Below are 24394 nucleotides of genomic sequence, written 5' to 3'. Positions count from 1 at the left end.
CTCGACGCACCTATACTTCACCACGCCCGCCACGTGCCCCATTACGCTAATTCAGCTCCACGCTACGTCTTCGTCATCGTACATTCGCTCTTCGTACATTCGTACGTTGCAGTTTAAACAGCAAACCTAAAGTGATAGTTATAGAAATAAATTCACCAGCTTAATTATTGCCCTACAGGTTTTACTAGTCTGATCTAAAGATGGGAATCTATTTGTGTTGTCTATTTGAATTTTCAGTAAGGAACAAAATCGTGAAAGAGAACTTTTTCTTGGTACGCATTACGTAAACCACCAGGATTAGTAAACGTTGGAATTTCAGATCGATCTCCGGCTATGTTGTATCACCACCACGGTTAATAAACGTATCTATATGGTGTCAAGGAAGCCGGCACTAGCCGCTATATCTGTCCTGTAAACGACCGCTGTGCGGGAAACACGTTATCCAAGGAGTTGGGTTTGGAATGCCATCGCAGAATACGGTTTATTTAGAAGCCTAACACCTGCCAGTTACCTAAATTTTAGAAGAACAGAGTGTTTCAGTAAAAGGATTGGAACCCGATAGTTTTGTGACCTCTAGTCCCTTAAAAAAGAACGTCCTCCATGCATAACTGTCGTGAACAACATAAGCTAACTCTGGAAGGAAGTTTTGTGACAGTACCGAGGCACTAAACTGTACGCATAGCAAGAGGACAGACCGAGCGTGAACGTCAGTTCTACCGCCGAGCCAGTGAAAGCCGACGCAGCCCTACTCTCTGCTGTGTTGTCAGCAACTTACAATCTCACGAGCGCGACGCGTGTCGCACCTTAGCACCTCGAGCTGCACTCAATCTCAACACATAAATTCTCAACCATTATATAACGAACCCTTTGAATAACTTGACGCATATTCTCAATACTAAGGAACTTACTTTGCTCTCTACACACTTTATATGTGGCAAAAGAACACTAATTTGATTAAAAACAAAAGCGCCGACAGGTAAGTTATATCGACGTCTTCGAGATGCAACTGGCTTCATCGAGCCGCCAATAATGAATGTATGGAAGTAGGTAGGTGAGAGAATTAACAAACATATCCTCGAACGATTGACTGGGTGACTGACAATCACCAATATTTGCAAATACAAATCAATACAGGAAACAGCACATCACATGTTTAATAATTATTGGTCTGTTCATTGAAGGAGACATAAAACCACTTTTCATCAGAATCTTGTTAAAGGAAGTATTAACGCGACTTTATCACTATCCCATAGCATTACACATAACGACAGTTTCCTTGTAGGTAGAAGTTCCAAAGATTATCAGTTGGTATGGAAATATAAACGAGAGCATAAAGGAATACCAGGGGATACTTACATTCATTTTGCTACGAAATATAACTGGAGGACAAGGCAGTTTTATGTAAAAGAAATATTTTGAACTTTGCTTTTGTTGCGGTTTTGCCACCGCTTGTGTCACTATTATGAGTTGCCAATTACTTATGTCCAATTACTTATGTCTAATTACTTATGTCCAATTAGTTATGTCCAATTACTTATTTCGATGTATTATTTTTACTATTGTTCATTTTTCCATTTCTTATTTATGGTATTATCAAATCTTTAGAGAGTTTTAGCTAGAGTCTGCCAGCACCAGTAATTTAGTATTTGTATCAACCTAGTGTTTCCATGTGTCACTGTGTTACTAGAATGATGATAATTATTTTTGTGGGATCTCAAGTATGCTAGAATAAGTTCACGAGTATTGCCAATTATTTAAGTGTTTAGCAGTAATGATGCCTTAGGTAAGAAATTGTTGTGGAAGGGTAATTTAGGATGTAAACATGTTTTCATTTGTATTTGAATGTTTATCTGGAGGGACATACCACATGCCTACCCCCCCTGTTAGGTAACAAGTACAGAATGAATCACGCCCACCGAAAGAGCAAGCTTTGGCCATATACCTAGGCTGTTGATAAACAAGAGAACCACACCCGCAGGGTCACGTACCTTACGTGACGCGGTTGGTTCCCGCGCGGACCCTTAGCTGTCTGTGTCGTTTCTTCACTTTTCAATATCACGGCACTATCCGTCCTAACCATTTTCATCTGTCAACTTTCAACAGAATAGCTCCTTTAGGAGTTTATTATCCGGGCGTATTCAACACAGAACTATTCAGCCCATGTGTACTAACAAAGTTAGACCTTAATGTTTCATGTCGAAGAAGAGTTCACGACAACAGTGTTCCGTGCTCTCTGACGACAGCTGATCAGGCACCATCGGACGTGAACCGCGTCTAGCCCGCAGCTAACCGCCAGTAAGCGCAAATCTCTGTTCAAAACCTTGAGCCTTCTTTGACACTGTTTTTCCGTTGTATTTTCCGAAGGGATACCGACTATTCAAGTAGTACCATTTAACTGTATGGCGTGTCCCAGGACACTGTGATATGACCAAGGATAGACGGAGTTTTAAGCAACTAGCTGGGCCCAATGAGGCCAGCACTGTGGAGTTATAGAGATGGCGAGTTAGTCGAAAAATGTTGAGAGGATAAAGACGCCGAATTTGGTCGCACAGTAAAGTTTTTTTTATGTGAGAGATGTCGAGTTTGAAGAGGAAGTACGTAGCAGCTATCTTGGAGTCGCAGAATTGTCATATAGACAGTTAAGTAGGCGATAACGTCTTGTCAACGATGCGCCGTGCACTATACCTTCATAAAGGAAGAGTCCTTCAGATATTACGTTCAAATTACTCTTCGCTAATCCAATTCCTTACGCTTTCTGTTTACAGTATGGATATCTTGTCGAGTTTTGTTTCTCTCCTCTCTTTAGCAACAGCGTAGACATCCTACGACACAATTTACGCCCCACCTGCACCAAATTGGTGTCATTTTTCTTTGTCAATTTCACTTTATGGTGTTTAGAAAATATATTGAGACATGAGAAACTTCTCAAAATGTGAATGTTACTACACTTGCATGGTCAGCTCAACGAGGCATTTAACTTTACTTATTGATATAGCATATGCAGTAATTTAATATGATACTTGTGTACCTCTTTTCTATATTTATGTATGTTAATGCAGTTTTAAACAGAACCCCCTGTAACAACGTATCTAGCGTGACGTCACGCGTAATCCCACTTCCGTTTTGCTGGTCATCGTTGAAAAAAAATCATATCGATTACGCATATCTATTCCCCTTTATTCAGTAATGCTATACCCCTTTTTGTGACATTAATTTGTCACTTCTCATTTTGAAGAACATAAATACGCTCATCAAGCGGAAAAGCCCAAGAACATGTGGAGAGAGTGTAAAATACAGACAGCGCAGTGAACAGCGTCGGTAAGCTTCATCTCTCTCTCGCTCTCAAACCTGACGCTTGCTCCCTGCGCATCGCACGTGTGCACGCCGCATTTGACAGTCGTAGCCGCCTCGGCATCGCTTTTCAGCTGCCGCGTGCAGCTCTGAAGCCGCGCTGGCCTCAGAAGTCGTCTGTAGCGTGCCGCTGTGTCGTAGCTGCTGCACTCCCACCCGCCTTGTTAATGCTACCACGACGTTACACAGTAGCCTTACCTTGTTACAACTGTTCTTATTGTGACATTATTACGCCACTAATAACCTTTCATGCTACTATAGCTTACTTAGTATTCTCGCCCCCTGTATGTTTTTTATATATGGGAGCTTATTCATGATTACCTTGTCAACTGATTTGCCTGCTTTATCTAATAAATCAAATGATCACCTCCTATCGTCAATTGATGTCATGCTAAAACATGGAAAAGGACAAATTTCTTATGTTCGCCTGTTGGTACACATAAATGAATGGCAAACCGCTATATATACCACCATTGTACCCAGCCCCACGATAACCCCAGTCACTGTTATTATTGTACTGATATGGACATAACAAAAAAGAGAAGAACCTATCAGGCATGTGCCCTCCCTTAGTTTTAAGAGTGCTATGGTGATATCACCTAATGTGGAAAAACTAGTGCAGCGTAGTAAAGTGTTCCCTAAGTGATAACTCCCTTTTTTAAATGTGTCTGAAACGTGTAACTCTCCCCTCATACCTCCCTACGCTGAGTTCCAATGCATGGGCTTTGCCACGGCCACGCCCCCTAACCGCCGGCAGCATGCGCGCTGCCAGCTGTGGACAACACACAACGCCGCCTCGCGCCACTCGCCCCCGCAGTGACTTATCAGAGGTGATATGTATCTCTGAATCTCATTTCCAAAGGGAAAACAAACAATATTTGCATAAATGCTACATTCAAACTATTATATTTGTATTTCTCACTTGTGACATCATTGGTGATATGTTTACATTTTCAACTTATTTAAACAAAAGCAAAAAGTCACTTTTACATCATCCTAGAAACACGAACATGTTTACCTCGTTCACGCTGTTGAGTCTTGTTCTAATTTTGCTTTTATGTTTTATGATGTTTTGATGTTTTATGATGATTATTGTATGCACATAATATTGTTGACGTGTGTAAGTCCCTTTGCGACCCCATGGAGGTCTTTCGAGTCTCTACACTCTCCCGTAGGTAAAGACCCCTGCCATCTTCCGTGAGGGCCATTCGTAATCAAGTGATGTTTACTTTGTTTTGCGCACTAAAATTGTTTACATTTAAATAATAATTACATTGAGCGAATTCACATACGTTCTCCGTTCCCACGGAAGGGGGAGGAGTGTAAAGGATGAGCCAGACAGTAGGAGATTTTACTTTATTATATGAGTTTCCAAACGGTAACTTCATTTTTCCATTGCGGCCAAGCCACGGCCGGCAGTGTTAGCTGCCTTTAAATCCTTTCGTCCCACGGTCTAGTAACAGGAAGTCAGCACGGAGGAAGGGAACCTTGGCCACGCGCTTCTCTCATGTGCTTACGAGGTAACGCCGCCCCAGGCGTCGCTTAGCAAACGCTGTGGAAAGTTCCATGCCGCCCGCACGGTTTGCTCGGTCCTGACCAATCAGTGCGGAGGCAGCCGCGTGGTGCGTCGAATACACCTGGCCGCCCGTCGCCGGGCGCGCTCTCTTTTATTCTTGCTCACCCGCGAGTCGGATACGCGCCCTGCACCACTGAAGATCTCTCTCGTTTCTCCCGGTGCTGCGGCACTATGGACTTCGTTTTGACAGACAACCACTTTCGTTAGCTTCGCGAACTATGTCTCGCCAAACTCTACGCTCTGGCCCACCCTCACCTCCCTAGGCCGATGTAACCCCTTTCAACATGCTTTCGCCTGTAAATGGCCTTTATGTAAAAATTACCCTATTCATTCCATAACGCCCACTGCCTGCCCATACGCCCATCCTGGACAATACGCTTTAGATAGGCATGTGTCAAGCAAAGTTGTTAGGATGGAAAAGACCCACCGTGGTTCGACAGCCGTGACAGAAAGTTACTAAGAAAGCAATGAGAGTTTCACTACAAATTTAAAAGTAGTCAGAACCTCACTAACAAACAAACGCTAAAGGAAGACAAAATTTGTCTAAGAATAGCGATGCGTGTAAGTTTCAACTATTTCGGAAGTAAAGTTGTGTCTACTCCCTTGACACAATATCCTAAGAAGTTTTGGTCTTACATTCAATCAGTAACAGGACAGAAAGGAGGTTGATAAAGAAAAATCAGAAATACTAAACGTCTATTCCGCAAAGTGCTTCACTGTGGAAGATCTCACTGTATTACCTCCTTTAAATCGACGCTCGAACGACGAAATGGTTGATATCGAAATACGTGACCACGGAATACAAAGCCACTCAGATGGCTCTACAGAGGAAAGGCCAAGGGACCTGACGGGGTATTGATACGATCCTACGTGGAGTATCCGAAAGAAATAGCCCTTCTTCTAGAAGCAGAGTACCGCATGTCTCTGGATGAGCGAAATGTTCCTGATGATTGGAAAAAGCAGCGATCATTTCCGTTTTTAAGAAAGGTCGTCAAAGAGTGACACTAAATTATAGGCCTATATCTCTGACGTCGATCTGACCTAGAATTCTGGATCATGTTTTGTACTCGCTTATTATAACATTTCTTGAGACCGAAAATCTCTGTGGGAGTCCACATGAGTTCCGAAAGCCGCGATCGTGTGAAACCTAGGTCCACGAGAGCCAGAAAGATGTAGATACCAGCGTCATACTATATGCAGTATTCATTAACTTAAGTAAAGCGTTACAGATAGTTTCACACTACCGAATAACGAAGAAAATTCGAGCATCCGGAATATCATAGCAACTGTTAGGTTGGAGTAATGTATTCCCAAAAATATTCCCAGAAAACGGCACACAGCGCATGTCATTCTCAACGGAGGGAAGTCTTCAGAGATAAAAGTAACTTCAGACCTGCCCAAAGGGAGTGTTGTACGTCCATAGTTTTCATAAGATATATAAATGATGCAATAGGCAACGTCGGGAGATCCATGGGACTTTTCTCGGATTATGCAGTTTTATACAGCAACGTAGCAACGCTAAGAAATTGTAGCGGAGCGCAGGAAGAACTGTAGATGACCAACAATTGGTACAGAGAGAGGTAATTGACCTTCAACGTAAACAAATGTGACATATTGCGTATATATAGACCGAAAGACCCATGGCTGTATAATTACGCGATTGCAGAACAATCTCTGGAAGCAGTAACCAGCATAAAATATTTATGATTATTTGTACCGGGCGTTTTAGAGTGGAACAAGCTCCTAAAACTAATGGCAGGAAGGCAAATTCCAGACAGAGATTCAGTGGAAGAATCCTCAAGAAACGTTGTCCGTCAACAATGGACGTAGCTTACAGATACTCTTTCGAGAAATACCTGAATATTGCTCGTTAGTAAGGAACCCGTCCCATATAGAACTGGGAGAGGAAACACAGAATTTCCAAAGAAGAGAAGCGCGCTTCTTTACAGGTGCATTTAGTAAACACAAAAGCGACACGTAGATGTTAGACAACTTCAGTGGTAGACTGTGCAAGAGCGGCGCTCTGCAAAATGGTATGGTTTACTTATAAAGTTCTAATAGCGTGCTTTCCTAGAAGGGTCAACGAATACACTACTTACTTCTACGTATATCTTCTGAAAGGACCATGAAGCTAAAAATAGTGAGTTTCAAGCCCACGCAATGGCTTTGTGGCGGTGGCTCTTCCCGAGGATCATTCGCTATTGGAACGGGAAAGTGGAGGAGTGACAGTGGAGAACGAAGGATCCTGCGTCACACATCGTTTGATGGCATGCAGAGTATACATGTAGACGCTAATACAGATGTAGTACCAAGCGATCAGGCGAAAAAGGAATCCGACTCACACAAATTCAAAATGTATCCCTTGGAGGGAGTTCACGACTTGAGGGAGAGGTTTTTGTAGATACGTTAATTAGCCATTGACCAAGAAGCCACGGTGAGAACTATGTATGGAACAACGAAATGGATAAAGATTCAGAAAGGGGTCCGGCAAGGCTGCATACTGTCACCGTACTTATTCAATCTGTATGCAGAACATGTTATGAGGAATGCGAGGCCAGATGAAGGAGAAACGGGAATGAAAATAGCTGGAGTAAATGTAAACAACCTCAGGTACTCGGATGATACGATCCTGTTGGCAGAAAGTGAAGAGGAATTGAGAACACTCTTGCTGAAGGTGAAAGACGAAAGTGAAAAGGCCGGTCTTAGGCTGATGTAAAGAAAACGAAAATTATGGCAACTACACCTACCAATTCGTGGGATTTAGCAGGAGAAACCATAGAGGTAGTGACCACATTTAGTTATCTCGGTTCCCAGATCTCTGATGACTGTAGCGACTGTAGCCATGAAATCCGGAGACGCCTGTTCCTCGGTAGACAGGCGATGTCAAACCTTGACAAGGTTATAAGGTCCAAAGATATAACACTAGCAATAAAGATCCGTATTGTGAGGGCTATGGTCTTTCCAGTTGTGATGTATGGATGTGAGACCTGGACCATTAGAAAGGCTGAACGGCGAAGAACTGACTCCTTCGAATTGTGGTGTTGGAGGAAACTTCTTAGAGTTCCATGGATATTATGCAGCCTGTAAAATCAGATACTGGTCAAATTCGCGAAGAAAAATACGTGGAAAGCAGTAAGGTAGTGTCATTTCCAACTGTATAGGCGTAAAATATATGTGCTACCAGCCGGCCGCGGTGGTCTCGCGGTTCTAGGCGCGCAGTCCGGAGCCGTGGGACTGCACGTTCGAATCCTGCCTCGGGCATGGATGTGTGTGATGTCCTTAGGTTAGTTAGGTTTAAGTAGTACTAAGGGACTAATGACCACAGCAGTTGAGTCCCATAGTGCTCAGAGCCATCTTTTAATGTGCTACCAAAAATTTTCCATTGGTGTACTTTATCTATAACCTGTTTATTTTTCTGTGAATTCTGAAATGTTACCTGTGATTCAAAATGAACTGAATCTGTAATTTATGCAAATGTTAAATTAAAGTAAATTACGTTTGAAATGTAATGTATGTGATGATTACACTAGGTCAATAACGATAGTGAACTTATACAGGGTGTTGGGTAAATTTTGTATCGTTTCTCAGAGAGTGAAATTCAGTGCTGGCAACGTTTATGGACTCTCCTGTGTGACGTTAGAGGGAGTGTACGGCACTGCAGTATTATACATGTGATTGTGTGGATGCGTGCGTTGCGTGCAGAGTGGAAAATTATGTCCTCGGCAGACCAAATTACTAATTGCGAGGCACAACGTTCGTGACCAGTACGGGCAGGTGTACGATGCTCCAGGAACAACATGATCCTGCCCCGTAAATGGTCAATGTTAATCAAAGTGTACCAGTAATAATTAGAGTAACAGGTAAATTGTCGCAGCCCTCGAAGCCATCGTCTCAACTCCGGCGAACCGTACGACAGTTAAGTTTCCTTGACATAAGAAATATTGTGAGGTGTACTCAGTGACTTCCAGTGAACTTTTGAATAAAAACAATAGCTCCGTGATCTCATCTTCCACTCAGTCATTGCCACATTCATTAGGGTCCTCAACATTTCCTACTACAGAAAAACCGAGAGTTATGATTTATAAAACAAAAATGAAGTTGAGAAATAGTAATGCTTTCACTTTTGTTTTCGTAATAAAAATATGATTGAGATTGATCAGTAATTACGTCGCAATAAATCATCCACTCTCTTCCATAATAATCAGATGCAATGTTCGTTAATAAATTTGACGTAAGCAGCTGAAGAAATTTAATTAAAGTAACACTGGCAAATCAAAATTCAAACTAAAGATATTGAAAATTTGTACGTTTTGTTTCATGCTAGTTACCAGAGTGTTAATTCGTTTTGGCTTAGTAGGTTCGTATCTCGGCGATACAATTTTTCTCAAGTTTAATTGTTATTTACTAACTCAAATAATTTCTCAGTTGTTTACGAGATTTTAATGAACTTCATTTGTAGATTTCCTGAGTCTTGTGCACAGATGTAAACCTTACTGTGAGGCGTCGCAATTCATTCTACAATGGATACTTTTAATAAGTTACTTATTTCAGTAACGGTCATTTACTTATTGTTCGAAATTATTACTTTTGATTTTCCTAATAACTTCAAGGCTACTGCCAAATTTCTCTTGCTGTTAGTGTTTACAGTATAATTGTGTTGGTTGTGTAGCGTAAACCTAAGGTTACCACATGTTCACGTTAACAAATCTCTAATTATTACTGTTGTGATTATCAGTTGGGTGAGGAACAGATATTATCAAATTGGACTAACGATAGGCTAAATTTACAAATCAATTCATTCCCCTTTCGCTGTGAGTTATTCCAAATTTCGTTGTATGTCTCTTTTGTTCGTCGTTATCGTGTGTGACTGCACTACTTTACATATGCTACTGAAAAATCTAGTTAACAGAGAGCGGAGAGAGTTATTTGGAAAAATAACTGGTTGTACGCTTTACCTTCTAGTCAGTTATTCACTTCGGAGGCGTTTTCCCTGAAATTCTGTGATACAATTAACCTCGTAGTATTAGAGTAAGTATTTCTGGATAGCCTATTAACTGAGGAGGGTGGTTACACTGTGACAGCATGTTGAATTTTGAAACATCTGACATGCAAACACTGCAGACGGTTAGAGATATTCTGAAGCATCAGAACACAAATATTTTTATAAAAATGTGCTTATGACAAAGTGAAAATGTAAAAAAAATTACCGTATGAGTAACACGTCAGTAGGCACTGTGGATCAAATTTGCGATTAAATGACCTTGACAACTGAAAGTGTGCTATAGTACCTTTAGTAACGTAACCGTCCATGTCATTGGTGTTATGTAATACATCAGTGGTGAGACTGAACTCAAGACAGCATCATCTTTATCAGTAGCTCATCATCCTTATCACTGGGAAGCCACACCCTCTCCTTATCTCCAGCCAATCATAACGCACTACTAAATTTCCAAGATGGTGGATACGGCTCCACTGTGTTAGAGGGAAATCAGAAACCTAGGCATCGTCTTCCCTGTCTCCTACCAATCACAGCAGAGTATTCTATATCTCCAGTCAATCATAGGTCGGTATCAAAAATCCAAGATAGCGGAAACAGCTCAATAGCATAAGCAGTAACTTGAAAAAAAATGTCTTCCCCTTCTTATCTCCGGCCATACCTCTCGTCTTTCCATCCAATGACAAAACAGTATTAGAAAGAAGTTCAATTGTAATGATATAATAAAAAAACGGTAATAAACCAGAATGCTGCTATATTTGTTAAATACTAGACATTTTACATCAGCTATAGGCCTAATTCGGCTGTTTTCTGCCTATCTGCCATCAAATATGTTTTCTTAAAAGTTGCAATATGGAAGTAAGAAGTAGCACAGAGTAACAACAAGCCATAGTTTTTAATTATAATGTTACAACATTTAACAAAGCCAATTAGGTTGCTGACAGCCTGAAGGTGGCGATAACACTGAAACAGGCCTACTTCTAACGCAAAAAGTCTAGCAGTTAACAATTATAGGAACGATCTGGCACATTACCTCTTTTCATTATGTCATTGAAATGCATCCATCATGTTGCGTGCTCAGGAGAAAATAAATAAACAGCTCAATTGCGTTAACAAAAAATAAAAAACTTTCTACCCCTCCCTATACGTCCAGCCAACCACGGTGCAGTATTAAACGTCCAAGGATGCGGTTGAAATTCCAACCGGTCAGTGTGAGGTCTTAAAAAGGTGTGAAAAATTGGTTCAAATTCCTTTTTTTCTGACATACACTGCAAGTCAAGCCACAGTACCGACTACTTGTCTCCAGCCAAACGTAGCACAATATTAAAAATGCAAGATTGTGGAAACAGACAATTTGTTTGCTTCATATGTCTCTCTTCCTCTTCCCAACCAAACAGAGCGTAGCATTTAAATGATGGACCAGATACATGGAAAAAAAGTGTGACCTCCACTTGAAAGTTAAAGGTTTTCATTATTTTCAATAAAGTCAAAGATATACATTATTTCAAGCACAAAAGTGTGTTATCTGATATCATTTACTTATATTCCAAGTGTGTAATATGAGCTGCCTTAAGTAACAACTGAACATTTGTGTCAAACCAGGACTCTAACACAGATTCCCTGCTTATCGCGATCGGTCGCGTTACAACTTACACTATCTCAGTGCTCTCACAGGAATATCAGGAATAAATTTCAGTACCTGAATCTATAGTTCGTCATCAAATATAAATATATGTACACGGTGAAGACGGGCCTGTGACGAAAGTGACAACGATAGTCTGCAGCCTCTGGTTGTCTTGACTTGAAAACCTGCACGGGAATTACTTGTTCTGCGACACACAGTACGTACTGAAAGAGATGGTGTACATTTTAAACAAAAAGCGATGTGTCTAAACTGAAAGAATATCGCTCCAATCTCATACTGGAAATAAATTTTACAGAGGCGAGTGCTGTCAAAAGCCCTCTCAGTCACTTAATATCCATACGGCGATGAACTTGCTGCTTTTGAGTTAAAAATCGTTACAGCTTCTTGAGGATTTGGAGGGAGTTCAGTATTAGCTCCATCCCTCTCTTTAATCAACATGATATTGCTCTGACATGTAGAATTTATAAAATCTTTACACTTCTCAAAAAACACAAAGACACACTTTGAAAACCTCAGAGCATGTTCAAGCCATGGGTCGTCAAATTCTTCCCATGTTTCAAGTCTCCGCCACAATCGAAGTATACCGTTTCATCTTCGCTACCACTACTAAAGGATTCAGCTCAACTGAGTTTGTGTGAACAGTGTTACATGGTTAATAACGAATCACTGATGGGCCTAGAGTCACCTTATGTTTTGTATTGAACTACATGACGGTGTTGGTTCAGAAGATGAATGCGGGCGTATTTCCATTCTATATGAGGATTTCACGTGCTGAACTCCACAATGGGGAGATGAACTAAACGTTTTATATTCAATTACATGTCAGATGTTCCCCATGGTCATCGAAATACAGGAAGCTTTGAGATTGTGTCAGGCTGAAAGTGCAGACATCGGTAAGTCATTACATGAAATCTAATAAACAGGTTCAGACTTGTTCCGACTAACAACAGTAAGTTTAGAGTTATGAAGGCTATACTCTGAGGGGTAACTGCGTTCTCTCTGGACTTCGTCTTTTCCTGGAAATTTACTGTCGTGTATAAATAAGAGAAATTCTTGTGATGAGACAGATATGGAAATGATATTATCCAGCAAGTAAGGGGCGAAGCGATTTCCCTCTCGAATGAGCTGCCTCCATCAGGTTACAAGAAAGAATGGTTGTCCTCATACTATTTCCACTTCGGAAAGCTCTTAGAGGAGGCGTCCATTAAAAATTAATCATAGTGAACCAAATACACTATGTGACCAAAAGTATCCGGACGTCTGTCTGAAAATGACTTACAAGTTCGTGGCGCCCTCCATCGGTAATGCGGAAATTCAATATAGTGTTGGCCCACTCTTAGCCTTGATGGGAGTCATACGTTCAAGTAGGTGCTGGAAGGTTTCTTGGGGAATGGCAGCCCATTCTTCACGGAATGCTGCACTGAGAAGAGGTATCTATGTTGATCGGTGAGGCCTGGCACAAAGTCGGCGTTCCAGAACATCCCAAAGTTGTTCTATACAATTCACGTCTGGACTCTGTGCACGCAAGCCCATTACAGGGATGTTATTGTCGTGGAACCACTACGCCACAGGCCGTGCATTATGAACCGGTGTTCGATCACATTGAAAGAACCAGTCGTCATCCTCGAATGGCTCGTCAACAGTGGTAAGCAAGAACGTGATTAAAACATCATTGTAGCCCTATGCTGTGATAGTGCCACGCAAAACAACAGGAGGTCCAAGTTCCCTCCATGAGAAACATTACCGCATCATAACACCACCGCCTCCGAGTTTTACTGTTGGCACTGCACTCACTGGCAGATGACGTTCACCGGACATTCGCCAGAGTAACGGCCAGCCATCGAATCGTCACATTGTGTACCGTGATTCGTCACTCCACACAACGTTTTTCCACTGTTCCATCGTCCAATGTTAACGCTCCTTACACGAAGCGTGGCGTCGTTTGGCATTTACCGTGTGATGTGTGGCTTACGAGCTGCTCGACCATGAAATAGAAGTTATCTCACCTCCCGCCTGACTGTCATAGTACCTGTTGTGGATCTTGATGCAGTCTCAACTCCTGTGTGATGGTCTGGATAGATGTTTACCTATTACACATTAAGACTGTTCAACTGTCGGCGGTCTCTGTCAGTGAAAAGACGGGGTCGGCCTGTACGCTTTTGTACTGTACATGTCCCTTCACGTTTCCACTTCACCATCACATCGATAACAGTGGACCTAGGGATATTAAGTAGTGTGGAAATCTCGCGTACAGATGTATGACACAAATGACGCCCAATCACCTGACGACGTTCGACGTCCGTGAGTTCCGCGGAGAGCCATATTGTGGTTTCTCATCGATGTCTAATGACTACTGAGGTTGCTGATATGGAGTACCTAGAAGTAGGTGTTAGCACAAAGCGCCTAGAATGAAAAACGTATGTTTTTCGGCGTGTCTGGATACTTTTGATCACATAGTGTATAAATATAAAAAATTATTGCACGAAATCCTAGGGAGCCACACCTTGTGACATCAAGTAAGAGAGACACCCAGCTAGTGTGTTTGAATAATACCGTGCGCATCCTGTCATTCGGTATGGCAAGCGCTGTTTTTTCTGTATTTGGGAGGTGTGGTGTTACCTATCTAGCGTGTTGGTGTTTGAACGTCAAGCGAGTGACAGTGTTAGCACAGTACACAAGTAATTTCGTCATACTATTGATTACACATCATTACTCTTTATTGCATTTCAGATATACAGAGTAATGGCAGTCACACTGCAATCAGACCTCCCGATTAGGATGCAAGGGACTGGTAGCCACAGTAAGGGGAACAGTGACCACCCAAAGAGGAAATTGTGGCCACCTGGTGTTGCTGAATGTTTATGGATTAGAAAGCTGCTGAAAATATTAAAATAACTCCTAGCACACTGTGAATCAGATTAAGCGTTGGAAATAAATCAGACTACTACTTATGAAGGTACTATGTTAAAACACGTGAAGTTGCTGTGTCTTTCAATACTCACCTTCGTATTAGACTCACAAAGGAACATTCTCAGGTATAAATAAACGATATTAATGAAACTTGGCAGGTATGTAGAATGATCACAATAATGAAATACGTATTTCTTTTCGCTTTTCCAAATTCCATTTTTAAAGGGAAAACATACCTCGACAGGTGATTTGGCATATTAGGTTGAGAGGAAATATCTGCAAAACGATAACATGTGAAAAATATGTTTGACACAATACATGAAACGTAATTAACACTTTTCAATACCGAATATAATCAACTTTTGTAATAAGTCGAAAATTCGCGTATTTTTAAAATGAAACTTTTGCTATAAGACAAATTGAAGAAACTCTTACACCACTTTCATCCACGTGTAATAAAGCTGGTTTCTGAAATACTATTTTTCAAGAAACGGCTGTTCACGATGTGCTGGAAAAACTTTGTCAGAAAATTTTCAGAAATAATTCTGCTAAGTTATTATGATAACAACCTGCACTTCAAAAAAGTGTATAATCAAATTACAGTCATTAGTAAATGATAACTTATTTTCACCAAGATTTTCCATTGTACAAAAATGTGCACTTACAAATCAGAATATTTCATATCACCCTCTACAATTTGAGAAGCTTGCTGAGTCATGTTTTATGGTGTGTTGTCCATAAAATTTATTATGTGAAGTAATGTTGTTCAATTTATGTACAGTCTGAGACATACTACACTGCCGCTGGCCAGCCGCCGCAGAGACTAAGACGAAGTCGATCATTTAAGGTAGCCAATATAACCGGTCGCCCCTCAGAAGTCTAAGTGCGGCCACATGCACGATATGGCAACATCGTAGGACACATAAGTGTATGGAGGAAATGCTCTCACTCTTCGAGAGCCGATAAAATGATGTATCTGCTCTTGGTTTCGTGGTAAGCGTCGCGCACCGCAGGTTTAGGGTATAGAGTTAGAGGCGACTCCATTCCCTATATATTTAAGTAGGATTTCGGTTGACTGCCAAAGTTGTCAGTCTGATGGAAACTCAAACATAATTCGCTTCACTTTCTAAGCCAGCTGCAACAGCTAAAACTTCCAGAAAATAATCCAACAAACAGTTCGTGGCAGCGTCAAGATCAGAACACTGTAAGATCGTCGCCCTACAGAGGCGGACGGCCACCGGCTACCAGCCATAAGCCACCGTCTCCAAAAACCAATCGCCATGCTCCAGGTGATCTCAGCGGCGCGTTATGAATGTATTTATGAACTGTCAGTTTCTTCCTTGAAGTTGTAGTATTTATCTCCCAGTTACGTATTGGAATTTGCGTGTTTGAAACTTATGAGCGTTGTTTAAGAGTTGTAAAACAGAATCGTAAGTGGAAAAATGCCTAACATTTGCAACATACTATTCGCTTTGGATTTAATAGGGTGGTGAAGGCAGCAGAGGCAGTTCTAGAGAGAGAACCTTTGGTGAAAAAAAAGTTAGGAAAGAATTTTGTTGTTTCTAGAAATATCGTTCTGCCACGAATGATTTTGCACATTGAGGAAGTTTCGGTAGCAGACATATGTGATGAATTGTATGTGATGAGTTGCGACCATTTAACCGTCGTGCAATATTTTCAGTCAGCAGGCAACGCTCGGAAGTTAGGTGTAGGAGTACTCCATACTCTAATTCAAAGTAACAAGCGTCATTCCTGGATTATTAGCGAACTTTTGCTTGGATACCTTTAGTTCATACACTAAGCTTTCCATGCTATATTAATCCTGGTGATGAATTACGACACCTTTACGTTAATTTCTTAAACAAAATTAATGGCTCAGACGTAGCAAGAGACATAAGTGTGAACATTCATTGCTTCTTTTGCCTGTAAAACGGTATTGTACACTACGAACTCCTTCCCAGGGATGTGACCAGCGTATCTGGTATTGTTGCTGTCAACTGAGACACTTTTCGATTGCAGTGTCATGAAAACTGCAGATATAACTACATTATGTGTCCCTCTTACATGAAAACACACTCTACTGTTTTCAGAAAAAATGGTATCCAGGAAGTTATTTGAAAAGTCATCCCTCACGCACTTATTACATTGATCTGATGCCTTAAAATGTTTACTTTGCCAACTCCTTATCGAACAAACGTGAAGAAAATTCATTTTCGGACGACAATGCACTTCAGTTCCAGTTAGACGACCACTTTAACTCAGAACTAGTCGCTTTCTACATGCGTAGATTCAGTTAACAATCTGGATATACACTGTTTCAGATATTGCATTCATGAGAGGCAAACCGACAATCCTTCTTACTACGAACAATAAGAGACTCGAATGGAAGGGAGAACGGATAGAGGTACTCAAGGTACCCTCCGCCACACACCGTCAGGTGGCTTACGGAGAATGGATGTAGATGTAGATGTAGATAATGCGAGAGAATATCTTGTTGGTGACTGGTTAATGTTTTCAGTTGTGCTCAATACATGAACCAAAAATGCTGTTAAAACATGCACTATACTAACACAAATGAAATACAACTTACCATTATAACCTTAGGACGAAAGTCGGTTTAAACAAAATATGAAGTATCTGTAACAAGAGCGTGCCAATATCAGCATGAATTAGTACATGTGGTTCACACTGGGCTTCGAAACATTCTTCACTTACTTGCACTCGTGTCATTTCTAGTAGTATGGAATTGTGGAATTTCATACATAAAACTTGTATATTCCCAAAAAACGTAAGTTACGTCAGCAGGAGCAGAAAGAAGCATTATCATCTGTGCAGTATCATAAGTTTTTCTCCTTTACACTATGAGGCACTGCAAGTAGCGAAATGATATTTGAAGAAGAAGCTTCCTTAAGATTTCCTAATTGTGTACGATTTGACTGCCTGTAGCTCTGTAACACATCATCTAACAATATGAAGTGCAACGAAAGCCAATACAAACCTCGTTTGACTGGCTACGGTTCTACCATAGCGAGCAAAGACCTGCTATAGTCGTCTCTCACTTATTACCACATTGGCGGCTAGGACAGATAAATAGCAAATTGAAGACTGGATTAGTTGCAATTTTCACATAGAATGACTTTCCTGGACTCAAAATTACATAGATAACCCTATGTCTCACCTAATTGAAAGCCACAAATATTATTCAATGATAATGACACGTAAAATCTAATAATTTTAGATGGAAATTTATGTCAAGAGTCAATTATGCTACCAACAGGAAGACTAGCAACCTAAGTGTGCCTTGAGAGGACTTGAAAGTGATTACAGCTTATGACTCAAAGACATGCTTACTGAGTGTCGGAATACCAAAAGTAGAGATCACTGAGTTTTATTGCCATTTCTGTAAATAAATATGGGGCTAGAGCGTAGTTATTTTAAATACTTAGGCGCAATGACTGCAAATTAAATACAATATATCAATAACTGTAACAGTTGTTTCTGTTATTCCGTTATAAGTACACTGAATACTGAAAAGCGAATTCACCAGACAGGTTTCACATATTCAAATCGTTCCAACGAATATACTGTAGACACTACGAGTGGTCAAATAGTCTTTTGAGCATTATACGCTTTGGAAACATTTTTTTGAAGAACACTGTCTATGGCACTACCCCTAAAACAGAGGAACCACAAATGAAAAGATAAGCACACGGCACCGGCTGCAAATCGTGTACATCCACAGAGAGACTTCATAATAAAATGTTCCAAATCAAGAGGTCTACTGTGTACGGAAACCATACTTGACAAACGAAAGAGTGGTCGCAAATGAGTGGAGAAAATTAAACTAGCTAACGTGAAAGAAGAAGCAGTTGTGATCAGACCGTGGAACAAGGAACACAGAACACTGACAGCAGTGTTTAGAAAAAGACATCCTTAAGTAAAATCGTCATTCATTCTATAAATACTGAACGAATGAAAAAATCATCTACTTGTAAGGATTTCAATATTATCACTTCTGATGCTTTGTCAATAAAAGCGAAAATTATGCTTATCGACAACGGATATTTTCGAACCGTGACTGTATATTGAATGTAAATAAGTTATACAGAAATGCAACCTTTCACTTTTTTGAATAATTATGTTTTAGTGCATGAGCCGGTTTTCGGACCTTTTCAGGTTCATCTTCAGATGGTTTCAGGAAGTTACTTAATTACTACTAGCATAATGCTGGGTGCTGGCTTGCGACAGTATACTGCTCACAGCCATTTCCTGCCGTTGTACAGCCGCAACGGCTAGAAGCAGTCTCTCTCATTTTCACATGTTCTCTTTCTCTCTCTCTCTCTCTCTCTCTCTCTTTCTCTCTCTCTCTCTCTTCTTCCACTTGTGTGGTCGCAGGCTCGCCCGGTGCCCGTGTGGTCACTGTTGACACTCTGCCGCCAAAACACCCACCTCGCTCGTTCTGCAGCTCAAAACGGCTCTTTCCTATGTCCGTTGAAACCGCCTTCCCAATGATAACATGCAAAGTTGTCAAAATCTTAATATTCTGCGTAACGGCTATACCAATGGGCGTAGTATTTGTCATTTACTTTCTCAATCAGTCTCATATATGGTGCTACCACACTCACTCGTCACTCACATACTTCAGTTATCCTTCCCACACATTCACTTATCTTAACCCAGAAACTTAATTATGCATGACTACTTATTATCTGTGGCCGTCAACCCTAAAATCTCTTATTTTGATATGGAATGTGACTCAAAATTTATATATGCAAAAATTATTAAACTTAAATAAAATTCCACAATAAAGCATGACCACTCTCTAATGTTACAGTTTCGTTATCTGCTGTTTCTTTCAAAGATTATTTTGATATGAAAACAATGACAAAACGAGTATCATGACTCATCTCAATGTTAAATTCTTGTGAACCGTAATTTTACTGTTAAGTTCAAAGATATGAAAATTTAAAACTAAGCTAGCTGTATCACTTGAGTTAATTTAAAACAATGATTCTGCAGCTGTACTAAATCATCAAACAAGGAACATCACAAACTGCTCAACTTTAACAACTGTACACGACATTTACATTTATTGAATGACTGAAAAGGCGTTATGTGGATTTAAGCAGTATCACCTGCAAACATCATAGAAACAGATCATATGCGAGCTACAAGTCTTATCCACAAGAATATGGACTTTTCCTTGCCCACATTTAACTGTAACATCTGTATTAAAACATTAAAATAAAATTAGTTTACATGAACTGAAAGAACTTAAAACAGAAGTACAAGGAAACAACAAAATACAGACAACAGGCTGCACAACATTTGAAATTATATGAAAATGTTAACATGTAAAACAAGAAAAATCTGTGATGATACATTAAGAAATTAGGTGAAATTTTCACCATGTAAAACAAAATATATATGTTTGACAGGACGCTACAAATACCAACTGGTGTGAAAGTTTGAATAAAACCGTACAAAAAGTAAGGCTTAAATCCATTCTAAAAGAAGTTAAATGGCAACTTGTACCAAAAAAATCTTTGCTAAAATTGGATTCCCAAATGTAAATGACTCTTGTCCAAAAACATGCATAAAAGCATTATAACACATCTGGCAATAACCCCTAAAAATCTCAAAATTAATAGTGAAATTCTTCAATGGCAGCTTGTGCTCAAACTTTGCGACATGGTAATAGCAACTAGTGCCCAAAATAAAACAAAGTTGTGGAAACATATAATGAGGACGGTAAACTTAAATACGAAAATTATCCCAAAACATCAAAATTAGTAGTGGAATTTTGCAATGGCAACATGCGCGCAAACTTTATAACAGGTTTATGGCAGCTAGGGCCCAAAACAGAACAAATTTGTGGATGCATATAATTAGAACGGTAAACTTAAATAATAAAATTGCCCCAAAATATCAAAGTTAATAATTAAAATCTGCGCTGGCAACTTGTGCCCAAACTTTATGGAAACTTAACTGATAACTTTGCAGGTAATCGTTCACCGAATTGACATTTGGTCCTATGAAGTAAGGGAATAGTTTCTTTGTGAGAGCTGCCCACTAATGAGATCTTTTAGCCATTCAGAGGGTTTCACTAGTAGTGTCTGCAGTGGGTGTGTGTGGTGAGTGTACCACCGCCTCCATTACCCATGTAAAACACCGTGATCCACCACACTCTGTCAATTATTTGGCTCCGTTGAAGACTTCAGCCACTCAGCTCAGCCGTGCACCACGTGAAAGCTCTCACTTTCAATGTGGCTACCTCTACTAGGCTGAGAGGAATCCTCGAGGCTACCACTGTTCTTTCCGCTACGGATTTCCTGAACAAACTTCAACTGTCATCTAAGTTTTCAGTTCCAATACATTCACGTATGTGAAGAGGTAGAATTAAGTAAAAATGACAAATAAGTTTACAAATGCTACTCGAGAATCTCTACGTTTAACACTGGATTGATTAACTTCATAAAAACGTCTACAAAACAGATTTTGCTGCTAACAAATTTTACATCGTCTAAGTATTTTATATGATCTTATCACTTAAGAAAGCATATTTAGTAAAAGTATGGGAAAAAATACAAGGTGAGTATCCTCCACTCTGTCGAATTCATAAATACATGTTAATATGTTAGTCGTATGTAGCATGCAAGTCATGCATACTAACTACTAGTTAGTCCTGTTCTAACAAAAATGTAAACTTCCTTTTATAAAACTCTTGCTGTCTAATTGCAGCTACTCCATTGGTCAGAATAGCTGTCTCCACTGCTTCCTCTGCGCTGTTACGTACTTTTTTCCTGTGAAATGAAGTTTTTTAAACATTGGTTATCGAATTGGTGATGGATTACATTCATACAGATATTTCTCCGAAACTTCTAATTATCGCTACGAACAGTGCACTTGACTATACACTTTTGCCATTTCCAGGCTATTCTTCCCCTTCCGTGTAATGTCCTGTGCCCTTGCATTCGTCTGTCGCTTGCGCGCAATGCGTTAAGCCCTCCTCCACACATTCTTACATAATGGTTGTCGTTACCGGCTCTTGGTATTGAGACAAACGGTAACCTCTCTCATGTTTCTGCAAAGAGTCCACCTGCTTCCGTTGATTTACCTCATGCCAGATATTTGCAGTGAAGGTACCATTTATAATAATAAATAAAAAGACGCAAGTCACTGACTTGCCCAAGGCACACCAAACATTTTAGTTGACTAATCAGTAGGCCGAACACTTCGTAATTATGCAAAACCGTATTTGTCAAGGCGTACCGTGCATCCTAACACCTTTTCCTCTTTGCCTAACCTGACTTATCTGAAACAACCATATGTATGAACTTCCTCCTACATTACCATGGGAAAGAGTGGAAATCTATTCGTGGCTCAAAAATACAACTAAGTAGCCCAGCGTCCCCAAACAAAAACAAAATATGAATGCACTTTTAAAAACAAAATTGTTCAGTCCATGGTTTACCCTAACAACATTGCTATTTACCAAAATTTTCTTCCCTGACATGTTTACTCATGCAAAATCCTGACTTCCACAGTGAAACACTTACATTTCACATTCACAATCAGATTATAAAAATTACATATGATGTTTCAAAATATTCTTTTACAAATTAAAGATAAAATACTTTACTACTGCTACCTCACATTATTGACATTATTCTACTTGTGTCGTTAAGTGGGTGATTTGATGTACAGCAAGAGATTTATCGGACTTCAGACTTTCGAGCTCAACAGACTTCGCATGGGTGATACTGCATACACGTACAGGTCAACAGTAGACCGTAAAGAATTTATGACACAGCGTTTTCTGCCGGTAAGACAGACCGTGAGATTTCACAAGGACTTTCTGGCCTATGCGAAATTCCCTGACTGTTGCCTCTTTGTCTGTTTGTTCTTTCCGTCTCTGCCTGCTATTTTTATATTCTGGAGCACCTGACGTACGATTTCCTTGTGCCTAAGTCTGGGTCTTGGGGGGAAATCTACAATGTCAAATATTAATTCCGGAGGGTGCCTCCTGTTTAGCACTCTGACAGAGGGTAGCCTGTCGTGCCTTGTGGCAACTCGTTGATTGCGTCTTGGAAGTTTCGCAAGTACACGTCCCTGCTCGCATGTTTCTTAGCGCAATATACTCTGCAAAGGGTCCCCCCGGTTCTGTATAACGCTCACACTTGGATTGGAACTAGGATAGTACCTGCTGTTGTACATCGGTCTGATGTACTGTTGCAATGTGTCCTTTCACTTCTGTGAACGGTATTGTGGACCATTATTTGGCAGCATTCGTTCGATGCCCTCCACTTGCTGCAAGAAGTCCCGACGCAATGCATTGCCGATGAATGTACCTGTTGCCGTTTTTAGAGGTGCCAGCGTTACAAACTAGGACGTCAACTCAATTACAACCATAATGTATGTATGCCCTCGTGATGTTCTAGGCATAGTGTCCCATCAGATATCACGCTGATGTTTCCTGCAATTTGGAGGGAACAATCGGCACGTTGGTGCTCGCGTGCGTGCCGTAAGTGTTTTGGCTCTTTGAAAATGTTTGCAAATGCACAGTACTTTGGGTATTCTCCTCTCCATGTTTCGAAAATGACACAGGTTCTTGAAATTTAAGAAGCACTTTTACTGACCGAAGTGATCACTACTGATGTGCGTGTACCACATTGCTTAGTTTGCAATGTCATCTGGCACATACACTACTCAGCCCGTCCTATTCACCTCACGCCTATAGAAAAGCACTTCCTTCCTGAGAAGGTATTGATGCGTGAGCCGCGTCTGTGTCCTATTTCTATATTTTTTTCTTTCACACTGAGGAAGTGTGGGTCCTTATCTTGTGCCACCGGTATATTCCTCATTGATGTTATTATGAAGTTTTCGAATACCACCTTTTTCATGTAGTAAATCGAGAAGGGTTTTTTCAGCATCTCTAGCCTTTAGATTCGTGGTTCCGATGGGAGATCGAGACAGTGCGTCAGCAATGATGTTTGTGGGGCCTTGAACGTAAATCAGTGTGTAGTCATACTCCTGGGTATGGAAATCCACCGTCCCAGTCCCCCTGATGTCAGCTTTGCCGTCACAAGAAACTCGAGTGATTTATGGTCTGTGTACACTAGCGACTTTCGGCCAAATAAGAAATATCTATATTTCTGGAATGCCTAGACCACCACCAGAGCTTCAGTTCTTTTACAGAATAGTTTCGTTCGCACTTCGAGACCACTCTGCTTCCGATGGCGATGGTTCTGTGTGTCATCCTCCTTTTCTTGCTGTATTCCTGCCAGATGTCAACACCGAGACCTGTTTGTCAGCTGCCCGTGGCCATGCGGAAGTCTTCCGATAGGCTCGGGTGTGACAAGGTCGCCACCGCGACCATTACGGCCTTTAAACTTGTAATGTTGATGCATTAAGTTTTTCTGAAAGCGGTGCTGATATTCAAGACAAGAAAAGCGGGTTAAAAGCTGTGAGCGATCTGCGGAAGTTAACCTTGCATTAGTGAGCATCTGTTTCACCATGTATCCAGTCTAGCTTACCAAATTCCCAACCAGACTTACATTAATTATAATCTTTTAAGAGTCATCTTACGACAACCGATGATATATATATATATATATATATATATATATATATATATATATATATATATATATATATAAAGAGAATTTAAATAAAAAGAAATAAATCAGTTTAAATTTGGACATTTATATTAACATTCATCAGTGTTCCGTTTAAAATTTCCGCATATTAAACTTTATTCATAAGTAAACTGGTGCCTTATTTAGGATTGTGAAAATTTGAGTTTGTAATCTTACGGAATACATCAAATATGGAGCCAAGATTGGGAGACTGCATATAACACTGAATTCATAAAATAACACAGGAATAACGTTGAAACATGTGCAAGAGGAAATTA

Source organism: Schistocerca gregaria, chromosome X, assembly GCF_023897955.1.
Source record: "Schistocerca gregaria isolate iqSchGreg1 chromosome X, iqSchGreg1.2, whole genome shotgun sequence".
In the NCBI taxonomy this organism is placed as follows: domain Eukaryota; kingdom Metazoa; phylum Arthropoda; class Insecta; order Orthoptera; family Acrididae; genus Schistocerca; species Schistocerca gregaria.
Note: the sequence above shows the minus strand (reverse complement) of the source record.